Source organism: Chiroxiphia lanceolata, chromosome 5, assembly GCF_009829145.1.
Source record: "Chiroxiphia lanceolata isolate bChiLan1 chromosome 5, bChiLan1.pri, whole genome shotgun sequence".
Classification (NCBI taxonomy): Eukaryota; Metazoa; Chordata; class Aves; order Passeriformes; family Pipridae; genus Chiroxiphia; species Chiroxiphia lanceolata.
In genome coordinates, this window is record NC_045641.1 from 62,646,935 (window position 1) to 62,659,992 (window position 13,058).

The following is a 13,058-nucleotide window of genomic DNA, read 5'->3' on the forward strand; positions in this document are numbered from 1 at the left end:
CTGTTGTGACTTAAGGACTGTAACTTCCCAGCCAGTGTACTCTGTCACAGCTCTTTCACCTATACTTGCATCCCAGGGTAAGGTTGCCTTAATGTCCATCCTAAACCTTCTTTGTGCCAGTATAAAGCCATTACTTCCTGCCATGTCCAAAGCGAACGCAGGCAAGCAAGTTATTCACGGCCTCTCTGCAGCAGTCTGGAGCCTTGTCATCTTTCTGCACTTCAGAAGATGCTTGTTGCTCTCCCTTGATCCATCTCCATTCTGTCCATGTATTCCTTCATTCACAGAATTTCAGCAAAACTTTCACCCCTGCTGTGTACAGCAGAAGGAATTTTTCTTGCGTCTTGTGGTTTGTACGTTTGTTTACACATCCCAGCATGTTGTTTGCTTTTTTGTGTTTTGCAATAGCATGACATTGAGTCACATTCAGTTTGTGATTGACTGTAACCCCTGCAGCCTTTTCTGAAGATCTAAAGCACTTAGATGATGAGACAAACTTATCCCTGGCAATGTCATCCTGTCAGTCAGCTCCAGAAGCCTTGTGGGATCATTCAGCTCTACTAGATTCACATCTGGCGAGCTATACAAGAGATTTCACTGTCATTTTCTTTTTCTGTGTAACACCCCAACTAAACATGATATAGTACGGTGAATCTAACAGCACTGCTTCTTGGTAATTGAACTTTTCATGAAGGGAACAATTGCAGAAAGGAAGCTAATTAAAATTAAAGAATTTCTCCTGATTATTTTATGGCATTTGCCATAGGCCAGTGGTTTCATAGTCCTCCTTTCTTATTTTTTTCATCTCCCTGTGAAAACAAATTGTGTTTGAAATAAAGCAGAGTGAGACAGCATAGGAGAGTGAGACAGAGGACATGCAAGTGACAGACATGGTTGGAACATAAGTCATGCTTGAGAGCTTGAGACAAGTCCTTATGATATGCTATCCTACGAATGTTTTTCTATATTTTTATGAGTCCTGATGGATTCTACAAGGAAGGAATTGTTATGTGAGAAAAAATATTTTGGAAAATTTCAGTTTAGACTGATTGGCTAAAATTGGAAGACTACAACAAAACACAAAAGTGTCTGCAAAAATTTAATCATCATCTCCTTTCCCATTCTTAAAATATTCTGTGAGCAAATTTTAGGTTGCTGTGTTTGTTCCTGCAGTCTGTCAAAGGATCAGAATAAACTGTGGACTGAGCAATGCTTATTACCTGCAAAACTTGTTCTCTTTCCATCTGTGTGTTACTAGCGGTACCAAAACCAGTCAAAACAGAATGAAGGAGTAATATCAAAATTATTTTTTGCTATATTTATTACTATATTTGTTCTGTTAACACCCTTTTTGCTGTTCTTTAAATAATAGCAGCTTATTCCACTTAATGTTAGTTTTTAATCAGCTCCACTATTGAGGTCACACATTAGCACAGCACTGCCTTAGCACAGTTTGTAGACAAGTAAAAAAACCCACCAAAAACTCCCAATTCTGTGCAATTTGATTTAGTGTTACTATAGAATATTTTTGGTAGGACTAGGCCAAAGCTTACTGTACTTGATTTTCAGTCAGTTCTTGCTCATGCAGTCCTTCTACGAGTCGGTGGAAATTATGTCCAAATAAGGACTTCACTTATTTAAAATCTGTTCCATGAGAAATTTCATAATGCTTGTCAAATTTGTATTTTTAACCTTTTTTCTTTTCGGGTCTAAGCTTATTATACTATGTTTTTTAAAAGCTTTGCCTGCAATTCCATTCATTTTAGGTATTACCATATGCAATATTAAACATGTATTTCCATTTGATGTTTTTGAATTTAATGTGGTATTCTTCAGTTAAACACAGTAATCACTGCATGTTTGACTGGGAGATAATATGACAGGAGAATAATTGTCCTGAAATGGCATCCAGGAGTTCATCCAGCTCCTGCCACTTCTGCACTGGCAGCAAAAAGCCCAACTTTACTATGCGTGACCTAAAATGTACAGAAAGCAGAGTAGGGGAATGGAGGGGTAGAAAGCCAGAAAATGTCACGCAGTGACACTGTGCAGCTTGTGAGGCCACAAGGAATATGCACTGAGCACAAGTAAACACTTGCACCCCATTAAAGTTCAAGTACAGGCGTCGGCTGTCTTTTATTTCTGTGGTGTGAGCTGGGTCTTGGCCAGCAGCAAGGCCAAAGTGATGGGTTTAGTGTGTTACAGATCAGTCAGAACAACTAGTCAGGATGGAAATCTTGGAAGACATCCATTACAGCAGCCTACAACATTAATAGCATTAAAAATAATTTTCAGACAGATCAATACGAATCCTGTTTGCTTCGAGCCTGAGGGTGATTGAAGCGAAAGGGAGCCTTGGGAACAGAGTGAGTGAAAACACATTGTGTAACGTCTTATTTTCATCAAGTGAACACAAAATCTTTGAAATCCAAGTCCGTTTGGCAGAATGCTTACCAGCCCTGAGCAGCAGCGTGTCTGACGTAGGGGAAATCTGGCTGAGTTCTTAGAGATCGTTTCACCGGGGGTGACCCCCCCCGAGTGATGGGCGTCACAAGAATTTGACTGTGACTGATGAAAGGGAATTCTGGTTGAGGGTGGGATTTAGATCTCTTTTTTTATTTTTTTTTTTCTCAGACAGGCCAGCTGAAATCTAATTTTCCCTCTAGACAGAGATCCCGCAGCCTTTAATATCTGCAGGAGATAGAGCCATCCCTGAAGCCAGGGAATATAGGAAGAGTATGCCTTTTTGTAAACTAGCCAGAAGATAGTCAAGCTGAGTTTAATTAAAGGGCATTATAGGATACCAATAACATTTCTGACCTCTCACTGTCCAGACTTTAATATTTTTCTTAGTTTTTATTTTATCTACATGAGAATAAATATTGTCTTAAGGGGGTTTATCATAGTAAAAGAAAACACAGGTACATTGGATGCCTCTCCTCTCCTCTAGCATGAAAATTAGTAGCTCACTATAGTTCTTTACAGACTTTTCAATTGCAAAAAGTGTCATGGGTGCAATCTTCATTTCTTATTAACGTCTGAACTTAATTAGAAATCCTTCTTCCTTGTTTTTAATGAAGTAAATGCATTAGCCTGTATTAACCCATTTTGGAGCTGTTTCTCTTTTTTCAATTTTCCTTCCTGCTGGTTTGGCACTCAGGCTGGTGGAAGTCTGGGCATTGTCTGTGAAACTCCAGTATTTCAAAACTTGGTTTTACTGAATATTAGAATGAAATGTTTGTATTATTCTGTACAGGATATTCTCCCTTTCTAGTGTCCGTAAAGGGAAATTCTCAGAAAGCTTCAGCACAGAAATAACAGAACCTTATGTTTAAACATTTTTATTGAGCAAAAATGTTTTTAACATTCCCAGATCCATGTGTTTGGCTTGCTTGAAGCAAATCCAAATATTTTGTTATGACATGACCTTGCACTAGTCTGCACCCACCCAAGCACTTCTCTGCGCCCTGTGAGGCTGATCCTCGTGTCCAGCAGGCTGAGGTTACACCAACCTGACACTTGGACCCAGCCTAACTGGATGGAAGGTGGTGTTATCTAGTAAGATTATTAGTTTACCCCTTTACCCCTACAATACATGCACATGAGAAGATGAAGTGCACGTTTGTCTTACAAGAGATGAAAATGCCTGCTCTGGTTTGACTGGGGGAGGCCGGGCACGAAGCCAAATTGCATTTTCCAGCTTCTTGTCCCTGAGTCTGTTTCCACATCAGCAGCCGCTATAGTGAGGGTCAGCAGAGTGGCTCTTGGGCATCAAGCAAGGGGCAGAAGATCTGGCAAAGTTCTTGGGGTTTTTTGGTTTGCCTAAATTAGCAAAACCTGCTAAAAACTAAAGCACTTCTTACACTTCTCCTTGCCCAGAAAAAGTCTTTCTACTCTGCAGAGCTGCAGCCCTGGGAGCTTTATCTGTTTAAAATGAAGTCAATTTCTATTCTCTGCGTACTGCACAGGTCACAGTCATGTTTTTAATTACCAATTAGCCTTCCATTAAGGAAATAAAATGAGTTTTATGTGCTGGTTGTCAAAGGTCCTTATAGCTTCCTCATTTCATGTGTCCTGTCTGCTCAAGCAGCAAGCAAACGAACAGAAACTTACTCAGAGGTAGTAAACAAGACCTGAAAACCTTTGTCCCACAAAAGGAAAGATAGAGCCTGAGATGGAGAACCTGCAAGGACTTTTCATTTTTCATTCCCTTCAGTTGTGTTTTTCCTGTCTGCCATGAGCACTGTGAACAGAATGTTAAATATGCCCTTAAGCTACTCATGAAAGGAAAGGTCACACGCACATACGCACTCCATCTCCCCCTCCCTTTCTCTCTTTCTTTCATGCATGTATGTTGGTTGCATGTTTGTATGAATGTGTACAGAGAGACCCCACTCTTAGAACACTGAACTGTGGGACCAATTTATTTGCTAAAAAATTTCAAGAGGGAGAGGTTATAAATAGTCATAAATTCAATTTATTTATAAAGCATTCCCTGTCAGGCGTCACTGCACAAACAATTATAAAAGAATTGTAGTAGATTAAAAACATAAATTAGAGCATCATAAAATGCATAAGAGTGATCGGATTCAAATGCATTTGACAGAGATGTTTTAAGAGTGGGATTTGATGAGCTCTTCTGGGTGGTCAGTCAGAGAAAAGCCTCTGCCCAGTGGTGTCTTCAAACAGAGATTCATGGTCAGATTTCTGCAGGGCCTTGCTTGTGGCTCTCTAGTTCTTAGCTCAGAAGCTGGGAGTGATTCACAGAGGGTCAAAACAGTGCTGGATGTGGCCATGGTTTCTTGAGGAGCCCATGTTTGCTGACATCTGATCCCACACAAGCTGCCCGAACACTCCTTTCTTTGGCTGCTGTTCTCATCTTTCCCCTGCTAGCCCTTCTCTCTTCTGAACACGTGCTCCATGTCAAGGGCAATGTCATTCGTTCTGTCAGTCATGCCACCTTCAAATTCGGATTCCCCTTGCAAGGAGGTTTAGGGAAAGTTTCTAATTCTGTAGTGTTATCTGAGAAGTTGTAAAGAAGATGAAGAGAAATGGGCAATTCAGCCTACAGACAAATAAAATGAGTAGCAAAATTCTCTCTGGCATGCACTAGAATTATTTGAAACCTTGTAGGACCAGATAATTTCTAAAAAGGCAAAGAAAAACCAAAACCAACCCCCAAATTTCTGGCAGAAAATTTGCTTCATTAAATTAAGGGTATGGAATAGAACTCTTCCACACCCCCTTTATCCATGAGGGGATTGTAAAAAATTCTTGGCATACAGAAAGTCTCGTTATCGGTATATTTCCAAAGAACTCACTATCCACATGTTGAGGTCTGTTGGAAATTCAGTCCTGCATTTTGGGGCCCAATTATTGGTCACGTCTTAGAAAAGATGACCAAATACAACGATCAGTGTGTCTCAGTGTGCCTGTCCATATGACAGTAGTCTGAGCTTACAAGGCAGACAAACTACAGTTGCCAAAATGTTGACTTCAAGCAGTTAAAAAATCATCAGCTCCTGAAATTATGTAATTGATTTGAAATTAATAAATCTCATGGGGGCAGGGTTACTTCTCTTTAGCAGTCAGATGCTTGAGATTCACCTTTGTTAAGCTTCATGCTCCTGCTAACAATTTTAGAGACTAGTAGAAAAATAATGTACTGAAAGCATTGATTGTGTAATGATGATCAGATTAAAGTGATATCATGATAAGAGGTCCAGACCTTTGACTTCAGGAACCAGCCCATAGATGGTGCAAACCAATTAAATCATTAGAACTGTTATTGCTGAGGTCACATAGATTGTTTCCAAAAGTAAGTGTGTTTGGTATCCTGCTTGGAAGATGCATTGTAGATAAGACCTTTCAGAAACTGTCCTAATGAATCAATATTTAATTAGTTATTTCTCTAGAATCTCTCCTAAAGTGGGATATATATTTACTGTTCTGTCTGCCAACAAAATACTCAATATTTAACACTAGCATGTTTTTTAATGCTAATAATAATAACAATAATAACAAATTAATAAAATGGAGCACTGAAATGTTATATGGCTGATAGACTTGTATATCTCATTGCATACATGACTGAGGTCAGACACCTGAGCATGGTGAGAAGCCAATTTCTAACTTGTTTGAGTCATTTTGGGAGCTGAATGAGACACAATATGCCTTGTGATGATCTATTAGACAGAGCTGTCTTACTGGGGCTGCTCTGATTTAAATGGATGCTTCTGGTATCCTGTCGTTAATCAGTGTTTGGTAGATGGACAATTGATTGTGGTGTTTCTAATGGCTTTGTTAACCTTGGGAGAAGACACTGGACTGCCTCACTGCCTCTGAAACTGCATAAAGGAAACTAGTAAAAGCTTTCTTCTAGGGGGTGAATTTAATTCCTAAGCATGGTAACAACACAACACCTTGCCAGCTTTTAATTTCTATCCAGAGATCCTAAATGAGGCTCTCTCAGTCATAAACCGTATGCTGCCTTCTTTAATTTTGCTTCCTCCTAGAAGGGTAATCTCTTATTGGTCTGATCAGAATATAAAGTGACAGTTCATTTCAATTTAATCACAGTAGGGGACAAAACAAAAAAAAAACCCCTAGACTGCAACCTTTTTTGCCTCTTCAGAACTGTTCAGGTTGGAATGTTTTTACATGGCATGTTTGGATAGCGTCAGTTGTTGGTCAAGAAAAACTGAGCCCAAAATTCTCTGAATTTAACACATATATAGGCAGGATCCTATTGTTCTATTTCAATTTAAAAAAAAATAAAAAATCTTGAGCAACAACACCCAAGAAATTTCTGCCATTGCCAACCAAAGACCATAAAGAAAATCTTATATATGTTATGCATTGTTTAATTGGCACTGGAGTCCAAATTTTAAGTTTGAATGGATAATCCTTTATAAGTATCCAGAAAGGCACATGCTTGACCATCTCTATTGTGGAGAATGAGGCATCCCACTGGGAAGCATTGATGTGCAATGGAAAGGAAAGATCAAGTCTGTTAGTTTATTCGGAGGACTAGAGGTGCATTTAGGATGAGAAAATATGCATATACAGTCTCAGAAAAAATATAGGTTGAACAGGGACTTTTGTAGGTTGTCTGGTCTGAATTTGAACTCATAGCAATGCTGTCTTCAAAATTAAATCAAACTCTACAGAATTTTGTTCAGTATAAAGGTTTCAGAATAATATTCCTCCTGTATTGTTATCCAAACGTTATTGGCATCCTTTCTGAAATGTAGGATTCCCAATAATTACATTATTCTGTGTAGTTGGAGCTTGTTTCCCCACCTAATGTCAGCAAAAGATGTAGGTGAAATTGATAATAAATCAGAACAGCAATGGCATTCATCATCTGTATTTTGGTTTGAGTGAATAAGAACATATGGCTCACTGAGAAGCAAAGTGTGTTTGTACAAGGTAACTAGCACAGGGGATTGACCCCCATGTACCTTGGCTTTGCATTACAATTGGACTCTGACACAGAATGTAGTTCCACTAAATGTATAAATAAATTCCACTTGATCCTCGCCAAAGTGCTCTAAGAAAAATAAGGACCTCAGTCTAGATTCTGCAAGGCAGCAATGCATGAAGCATTCCTTGATCTGCCAAGAAACCCTTGAATATAGGGCGGCTGTATCAGGCCTGTAATCATTCAAAACTATTTATGTCCTCTCTTCTGTTCATTTCAGGGGAAGTTCTTTAAATACGTCATGGGCTTGTTATGAATTATCATAAAGTACCAAAGGCTGGCTTGCACTGTACTTCTGTTTTATAATTGCTTCTTTCAGATTAGTGAGAACTCTGATTTATGCTTCTAGTGTTGGACACCTTTAAAGCAGCTATATGTGAGCGTTATCTCCCATTTCACCAGGTGTTAGTTAAAAGGTGGTGTTTCTGCAGTGCTTGGTGTGAATTTAACTGTGCTCATCAGAAAGCCTGACACTGCCTTTGGCTGGAGCGCAGAGAAAGCAGTGTTGATCATATTTGGAAATCTAACCTTTCAGAAGCTCTTCTGACTTCTCTTTACCAACACAGTGGGTTAATGTTTAGTCAGATACTTGTCACCCACTTTCTTCTTTGGGCTTGTTTAATCCTTGTCAGGTAAAATAACAGTGTTCTTTTGCTCGTTTTTTGGGGAATATTCTTTTTGGGGAACATGTAGAAGAAGGGATGTTGTGTTTTAGGACCAGCAGTGACAGCAAATGGAGTTATGTTCATCAGTATGCCATCTTTTCCCTTTCTCTTTATCAAATAAATGGATATGGCCACTTGTTTCTGCAATGGCAGTAATTTGAAGGAGAAATAAAAAAAAAAAAATTCAAATGTGTTCTCTCCTTTAAGTTTTATTCCTTCATGTGCTTGTATTTGTTTTCATGCATACTTAGCTGAAAATGTCTCCTGAGTAATTGAGTACATTCAGAAGTAACTCATTGTCAACAAACCTGTCTTAACATCTACTTTATTGAATTGATCCTTCAAGTGCACACATATGGGTCTTCCTCACAGAAGGTCAAAGCTATTAATGCCAACAGTAGTCTCCAGGTTAGCATATTCATACAGTGAGGATATCCTCATCTCAGATGTGATCATAACCTGTAATTCAAAAAACACAGAACCTTTTTTTCGTTTAGTCTCTCGGCCAAATTTGCCAGCACAGCAGTTCAATCTCCTTACTGCCCATCAGAAAAGATTGTTTTCCCTACTAGGGGAAAGTCCGAGTGCTTCCCCTCTGATTTGTATCTTTCAGAGTCTGTTTATGAAAGTAATGCCAAAGCATCCTATATGACAGAGGCCCTTAAAATACTGCTGTTTTACTTGGACATCTGAGTATTTGCATTACTGAAGAAATGTATTCTCTTATGTTTAAGGAAGCATTAGGGAATAATAATGCAGACTCTGACGTCTAAGGTCAAACAGGCAGCTTCATAAAGGTTCTAGTTGTGCAGGGCTTGGGGCTCGTTACTTCAAACATATAAGCTGTAGTTTTTGAAACATGGTTTGTAATAAGCTGAGCAGAATGCAAGTAGAGACAGACAGAAAAGTCTGAGAAAACCTCTACTGACTGAATTTTGTATTGTAAACTCTTTAGACTATGTGATGCAAGAACCTGATTGGGATTTGATCCTTGAGTAACTATTGCAAAGAAAATGTTACGACCTATCAGTGCTGCTGGGTGGATGGAGTTTGGAGAGCTGGGATCAAGATACAGTGAATCATTCTGACGACCATTTCTCAGAAACAGCACTGGTCTACTCACTCTCTGACAGGAGAAAAGCCTTATGGCACCCTACAATAATTTCCTTGGATTTCCTGTTTTCAGACTCCTTTTATGAACCCAGGATGACATTAGCTACAGTTTAAAAATTATAAACAAAAACAAACCTATGACTTCTTCGGAAGGCACATGGGATTAGAGGGTTTTCATACTTAATGCAGTAATCCTCTTTTGGAAATGTATCTTAGAGCCTTAACAGTAAGCTGATGTTTGTTTCTTTGTTAAAAGTAAGATGATGTACAGCTTGTTTCTTGGCAGTGTTAGTGTTGGCTAATCTATCAACTAGGGTAGCTGATGCTTATGTCCTATATCTACAAAAAAACCCCCAAAACAAACTCAAATAAAGAGTGGTAGAGCCAGTCTCAGAACACGTGTGCTCCAGAGACTGGCTGGTTTTCTAAAACTTTTATCCTTCCTCTTCTTCCGCTCATAGTTTGTTTGTGTTTTTTTTCCTTTGGTTTTCAAAACATTTCCATCACTATTGCCCAAGCAGGAAGCTCCTGCTTTGTAATTCTACAACCTGCAGTATGCTTCATGTGCCTCGGCCATGTGAGCAGGGGTCCCATTTCTAAGGCACAAATAAAAAAATACTGTTCCTTCTTTCCTACAACTCCGAAGTAAATTCCCTCTCTTTTGATGCTGTGGTTTGGATTTGTGTTTCAAGCAATACTGTTGCTATCTCCTCTCATAATGGTAGTGGGCAGCTCCCTCCCTCCCTGTCAGCAGGGAGCTCTCTCAAAGAGAAACATCAATATTTGTCTCCTCTGGTTGCTTTCAAAATTGTACCAAATTGGCTTCTTGGAAGAGTTGGAATTATGGATACTTTGCAGTGCTATGTCCCTTGGGAGATTGAAACGCTGAGTCCTGGTCTACCAGCTTTGCTCTGAGAGCAAAGCTTCAAATGAGCAGGCAGAAGTGTAGATGCCCATTTGGCAGAGGCAAATTTATTGTTCTGTGGCTGCTGAGGGCAAGTGGTGGTCCTGTCATTTCCAACCTAAGGCAGGGGATGGTTGAGTCATATCTGTGGGCTCACTGGGCAAGGTGGCATCAGAACTGGGACTGAAACCCACATTCAGGGAACCGAGTTATGCTATGTCGTTACCGAGTTATGCTGTGTTCATAAAGGCTTTTCAGTTTTATAGCATGCGGACAAAAGGGAACACAAATTAATTAGTAGGCTTTTCAAATTCTTCTTGAGTCTGAACAGGAGTAGGTTTCTGAAATGATCTTGGAGCAGCTGCACTGTTTAATCTCAGCAGTATTTTTCCTTCAGTTTTAGACTCTGAAATCATTAATTTAAGTGCAAAGGATCATAAAATCTCTCCTCTGCTCAACATTCTGTATCTTATGTTCATTTCAGAGGCTTTTATAGAATTTTATTTTTTATGGATCTTTCCATCTTAATCGAAGCATTGTAAGGAATTTATTCAAATAGCTTGTAGTTATATATGTATATATTTATATATCTATGTATAGATGTGTATATATGCATGTGTGTGTAATATTTTGTTATATTAGGACCTCAATAACATGGTCCAACAAGCAGCATTATTACAATAACAAAAGAGGTGCCAGTAGTCCCATAGGCATCTTCAGAGACAAAAAGGTGTAAGGCTCCCAGTCCCAGCCAAGTGGAACCTGTGAGTTGCTGAAATACTGTCTGCTCCATGCACTATTAAATATTTAAAAAGTAGTAATTAAAAAGAAAAAAAAAAAAAAGTTGTTCCAGAATTTTCTCAAGTATTTGCTTTCATGGCTCTTTCCATTGAACCAGTACAGGTATTTCAATGAAATTCATGGAGTGGAAAGGCTCTCCTGGCCAGGCAGGCCTGCACAGGGCTGTGGCCATGGGAGCAGCACAAAGCCAGACAGAGCTGGCAGCAGCTTTTGTCCCTGGGTGCCCAGAGGTCAAGGACAGTGTTTGCTGTTAAACTGCTGGGCACAGGATCAGCTTTAGGCCTTCCTCTTCAACTGTTCTGCCCACCAGCTTCAAACTGGACCTGGAGTTGTTAAATGGAAGGGTGGGTTCCTCAACATCCCCCTGTAACTGTTTTAGGGGAAGGCTGTTTTTTAGGGCCTACAGCACTCCTGCATGAGCCTGTGTTTCTGTTTGCACAGTGGGATGCTGGATGAACTTGAGTGCACAGGGCCACCTCAAAGGCAGACTGAAGAGTGGTTTTGCCCTTTTTGTGAGAGGGAAAGAGAGCTTGCCCACAGCTTTGGAAAGCCCTTGGCTGAAACAGGGAGTGAGCGAGTCTAATTAGTGGGTTGGGTTGCCATAAGAGAAATCTTTGTTTCCATCCTAAAAGGTGTTCATTAGCCCCTAGTGAGGCCATGTCCATCCCAGGCACAGCACTCCATAATTATCCCATACTGAGTTCAGGGCAGGTTCTTCCCCCTCAGAGCCCATTTCCATCTTTCTCCAGCCTCTACATAGGTTTTACTTTGTCCTTTCAGAGGTAGGGCATCACCTCTCAGGCAGAGCTACCGTGAGCTGTCTGTGGGGTCGTGTCAGGCCCTGGGCTATGTCGATAGAGGCAGCACAAAGGTGCAGGGCAGTCAGAAAGACCACACAAACTTCCCATCATGCAGTCATTTTATACTACTTCTAGGGTTTAAGAGATTTCATGACAGCTAGTCCCTCTTTACAAATGTGTGCACAGAGATCGATCATTTGGGTCTGTTTGGCCATGATTTGTGTATCAGGAGGTACTCGCTCAGTTGTTAGCAGGAATGGAAGGTGAAGGGCTGCCCTGTTAGTCCCTTTGAGGAGTGTGCAAGCCATTATGGAGCTTTTTCCTGTGGTCAAGCCTATGGTTAGATTCCTGATTGTTAGCACTTATGTGCCTATTCCTGGGCTAAGTAAAATAGTGCCCTCACTATTTGTAGAGGGGACATAGTAGATGCTGGTATTGTATGCTGTTGTTTCCATCTCTGAGTTCAAGGGAAGGGAAATCCTCAGTGTACTGCTGTGCCTCCATCTTGGACAACGATGGACAAATTCTGTGCTGTGGGCGTGTTCAAAAGCTTTACTACTAGAATCAGATAACTTCAGAATGATACTTTTGCTTTTTTTGGGTGTTCCTTGTACTAAGCACTGCAGGCATTGTGAAAGCATCATCTGAGGGAAACCAGCAATATTCTAAAGCACAAATATATGCCTGCTACTGTCAGATGGAGTTTTTCAGTCATGTAAAATATCACATTAATGTAAACATACACATGAACTGGCAATTGGTTTTTTTGATCTTCAGGTTTCTAGTGAGTTGTTAATTATCTGGAGCTGAATGTAAAATATTCAAATGGGCAGCTGTCAAAAGGTGGAATGATTTTTTTTGTAATCCTGCACATTTTTTATTGCTACATAATATGAAAATGTCATACCTGTGTTCAGCTGGACAGAGGAACAGGGCAGATAAAATTTGGAGCTGAGAAGAAAAATAGTGACCTGTCTGACTGTCTTGCTGTGGGTATTTTTCAAGGTACCACAGGAATGCCTAGGATGTTTTAATTTGTATTTATCTCAGATTTTGTTTCTTCAGTGTGAACTTTTAATGACTTTGTAGTTTAACCTCTCAGGGACCTAGTCTCCTTTTGCTGTTATCTAGTTTTCATGTACTTATCTCCCACGCAGCTTGCCACGCAGCACTTCTGTAGTGATTACCTAATGCTGCAGTTTCCCTCCTACTTAGGTGGAGGTCCCTACCATTTCTGCAACACTGCTATCCTTATTCCACAGTGGAGCTAAAAGCCTCAGGGATGAGAGATG

At 40.0% G+C, this 13,058-nt stretch overlaps 1 protein-coding gene across 13 annotated transcripts in view; it reads left to right on the forward strand.

Moving 5' to 3' along the window:
* Nucleotides 1-13,058, forward strand: part of CACNA1C (calcium voltage-gated channel subunit alpha1 C) — a 433,056-nt gene that overhangs the window by 217,585 nt on the left and 202,413 nt on the right. The gene's annotated exons all lie outside the window — the stretch shown is intronic.